The 4101-nt window shown below is 41.4% G+C and overlaps 1 long non-coding RNA gene across 6 annotated transcripts; it reads left to right on the top strand.

Annotated features, from left to right (window-relative positions):
- Positions 1-458: 458 nt before the first annotated feature.
- Positions 459-2083, top strand: LOC124202017. 6 transcript variants are annotated; one of them, XR_006877870.1, is made up of 8 exons: positions 498-549; positions 615-729; positions 813-893; positions 974-1069; positions 1185-1332; positions 1393-1589; positions 1720-1750; positions 1837-2082. It is a non-coding gene; the product is annotated as an uncharacterized LOC124202017 (long non-coding RNA). The 6 variants fall into 6 exon arrangements; XR_006877868.1 differs by having other exon boundaries at positions 1720-1783; XR_006877867.1 differs by having other exon boundaries at positions 1393-1783; positions 1837-1951; positions 2026-2077.
- Positions 2084-4101: the final 2018 nt, after the last annotated feature.

Here is a 4101-nt window from a genome sequence, read left to right as displayed (position 1 = left end):
ATCACACCTAATTGACCCCAAATTTCATGGGGTCAAAAGATCACGAATATCTGGTTTTTTTGGTCGGCAGCTCAATGGTTAGGCGCTATCGCTTACTTCCGGTATACTTCTGGAAAATTTGAATTAAACTTACAAGTAAGCTTTTTTCTCTGTCCAGTTCTCAAGATTGAATGCTAGGTTTTAGTGCACAATAATGTGATTTTCAAGTTTTGTGAGTATGTTATGACCAGTCCTTCAAAAACTGAGTTTTGAGACGTGTCAAACAGATGGCGTGTGTTTATTGTGTCAGTTATGGGCTTATGGCGGTTGTCAAAAGTTAAGCTCTTCAAAAATCTTTTCTTCAAAAATTACCAATGAATTCATAGGTAAACTCGAGTGATTTCATCTGTAGCTTGTCGGTGATGTGTTCTATTCCATGTAAATGTTGGATAACCTTAATGTTTTTCATCAACTTACAGTCAGAGGAAACGTGAAAGTCGTGTAGCCTAACGTCAACTATTTTTTTCAAACTCATAATACTCTACTGAATGTGCCATCGAAATGATACAGGTAACAACCAACACTAGCTTTATTAAAGTATTGCTGAAACCTAAATTCTTCTCTTCTTTAATTAGGAATCATCTTAAATATTGTCTGTTTCTATTGGACTTGCTAGTTCACCAACTCCAGAGACCAATCTCTCATTCCATCTTCTAGAGAACCTTGAATAACTGATTGGCGGTTTCATGTGTAAGTTCACTTGTTACACTGAACCTTCTTCATTGCAGTCTAATATGTTTCAAAAATATTGATCTGCACTTTTGTCTATCTAGAGACAATTTCGAGTGTAGGCCTATACTGTTTAATGATTCTTTTAGATCATAGACGTCAAGCACATTGATGACACAAACAAGGTGACTTATTTTAATTTTTACTTACAGTTTCCTAATTACAGGTTTCTAAATTGGCATGATTAAATTGGTATCATTTCAAGAAAAAGAATAGACTATACAGTCAACACAATTCCTTGTTTGCTGACCTGTTGGCTGCTCCCCTTGAATCTCCCTGTTTGTCAACAACAAAAAAAGAGGTTCAGTATTGTGATCATGCTATCATAAATGGAAGTTGTGTTTGCATTGAATTAGAGAAGTTGTCATCCATATAGCAATTTTAAATTTTTAATGATTGTTTGGTTTCTTATTTAGATATGGCCTATATATAAGATCAAATGTGTCGTTGTCCCTCCAAAATAAGTCAATGACCACACGTCCAACACAGATTATTCGTTCTGTCATCGAACTTGACTCATTCCATCTTCTGGATTGCTCAGGAAACCTGATTGGCGTTATCTGTGTAACTTCATTGTCATGCCACTGAATTTAAATTTCGTTTACATTTTGTTTCTCGATTTAGCCATTTAGGTAATGACCGAGAAGATGCGGCCTACATGAATATCATTTCGTCGGCCATTATCATTCGACTACCCAACCGGCTTCTACTACCCTGGTCTCAACACAGCACGGAGTTTTACCCTTAAGATTTTTGGCTGTTTTTCGCGATGTGTGATATTTCGTTAGATGAGATGTTGATTTTGGCGAGAAAAATATTGCGTGAGTGACTAATATTTTTACTTTATATTTGATTCAATCTAAAGAGGTCACATAATTTTACTGCATTCATCGTCATTATACCCTTTCATTATCATTTCCATACTGCAGAGCTAAAACTGTCTTTTTGTAGGTCTGAATATTACTCATTGAATGATATATTGGTGAATATATACTCAAATGTCAATTGATATAAAGTGAGTTTTAAGCCATAACCATTTGGTATTCATTTTGAAATTGGTTTTTGTAGACCCATCCCCAGCAACGTCAACCTGGAGAAGGATAGGCCACTTTGCATGGCCTTAACGCTCGAAGGTCACGGAGATCATTACGTAAAACGTATCATGTAGTGGTGTAGAGGTTGGGTGAGAAAGGGACATGTTGCTTCATTATATGCTTCATAACCATTTGGTATTCATTTTGATATTGGTTTTTGTAGACCCATCCCCTGCAAAAGGAAAGGCCAGTTGGACGCTCGAAGGTCACGGAGATCATTACGTAAAACGTGCCATGCAGTGGTGTAGAGGTTGGGTGAGAACGACACGTGTTCATAACCATTTGGTATTCATTTTGATATTGGTTGTTGTAGACCCATCCCCAGCAATGACAACCTGCAAAAGAAAAAAAACGTAAAACTTGTCAAAAAGAGGAAGGGTGAGAACGGGATGTGTTACATAACCATTTTCATTTTGATATTGGCTGTTGTAGACCCATCCCCAGAAACATCATCCTGCAAAAGGAAAGGGCAGTCCGCCTTTCCTTCACTTTCGAAGGTCACGGAGATTATTATTTAAAACGCGTCATGCAGTGGTGTAGAGGTTGAGTGAGAACGGGATGTGTTTCATCATTTTTAAGCAACTGCAATAGCCGCAAGGCTTAAGAGGTGAGGGTGATCAAAAAATCGTATAAAACGAGAGAGAAAAGGCGAAGGTAAATCAGTTGAGGGAGCATCTCCGACACGGCAACAACTGCAGAGCTCTGTCTGTCAGTTCGCATCTATGGGTAAATATTCTGTCTTTTACAAAGAGTGTGGTATATCAATCCTTCTTTTGTTTATGTGTGCTTGTTATAATGTAATATTTATATTTAAATTTATAACTGTCTAGTAAACTGTGGCGTCGTGCTGCTGTTGTGTGTTGAATCATTAATGGCTGGGTCGACCACTGGTGTACCGATGTCTTCTTGGTATGGCGGATACCAAACCGCAACGCCACCGCCTTACTACCCAAAAGCAACTTACGCAACGACCAGTTCCTGCACTGAGGTCTTCAAGTACTACACCACTAAAGCATCGGAGTTTTATAGCACAACTTACGCTGCCCCGAGCCACTACACTGACGCCATGAAGTTTTACTGTGCCCCGAGTTACTACACCACCAAGGCGACGTAGCATGACTACGCATGCTGCCCCATCCTACTACACCGAAGCTCCTAAGTATTACTCTGTTCTCATCTACTTATTGCACTGATATTCCTAAATACTACTCTGTTCCCAGCTGCTACACCGAGACTCCCGCTGATTACTACACCGAAGCGGCAAAGTACTACTCTGCCCCGATCTACACAACCACAACTGAGGCGGCCAAGTATTACGCTGCCCCGACTCACTGCACAGAAGCTGCTCTTTCGTACAACGTTGAACAGAAGTACTACACCGATGCTCCAGTTCACTACACCACGGCCTACGCTACACCAAGGCCTACGCTACACCACAGCCTCCAAGTACTACACCGAAGACGCCGCCTACAACAACGTATGCTGCCTAGTTTACTACACCGAGGCTCCCAAGTACTACATCACTAAGGCGTCGGAATTCTACACGTCTATGCATGCTGCCCCTGCCTACTCCACCGAGGCCCCGCATTACTACAACACTGAAGCGCTCAAGTACTACACTACAACCTGCGCTGCCCCGAGCTACTACACCTACGTCCCGGAGTATTACTGTGCGTAAAAGGAGTCGTAAGAAAAAAGAAGTGCCCGAACTGCAGTGCCCTATCTGTCACCAACTGCATTTCTCATCGTGTAACCGATTCGCAATTATGGGTAAATATTCTTTTTCTATTTGTTAATATGCCTGTTAATACTAATGTTTCAAATTATTTTTGTTTAGTTTACTATGGCGTCGTGCTCCTATTGGGTGTTGTATCGTTGATGGCTGGGTTGACTGCTGGTGTAGCGATGTCTCCTTGGTATGGCGGAAACTGAACCGCAACGCCGCCGACTTCCTACACAACTAACGCAACAACCAGTTCCTGCGCCGATGTCTTCAAGTACTACACCACCAAAGCACCGGAGTTTTATAGCACAACTTACGCTGCCCCGAGCCACTACACTGATGCCCTGAAGTATTACTCTCCCTGAGTTACTACTCCATCTAGGCGACGGAGTACTACATGACTACGCATGCTGCCACATCCTACTACACCGAGGCTTCTAAGTATTACTCTGTTCTCAGCTACTTATTGTACCGATTTTCCTAAATGCTACTCTGTTCCCAGCTGCTACACCGAGG

The sequence above is a fragment of the Daphnia pulex genome, chromosome 9, assembly GCF_021134715.1.
Source record: "Daphnia pulex isolate KAP4 chromosome 9, ASM2113471v1".
Taxonomy (NCBI): Eukaryota; Metazoa; Arthropoda; class Branchiopoda; order Diplostraca; family Daphniidae; genus Daphnia; species Daphnia pulex.
Note: the sequence above shows the minus strand (reverse complement) of the source record. Positions and strands in the feature narration are given on the sequence as shown.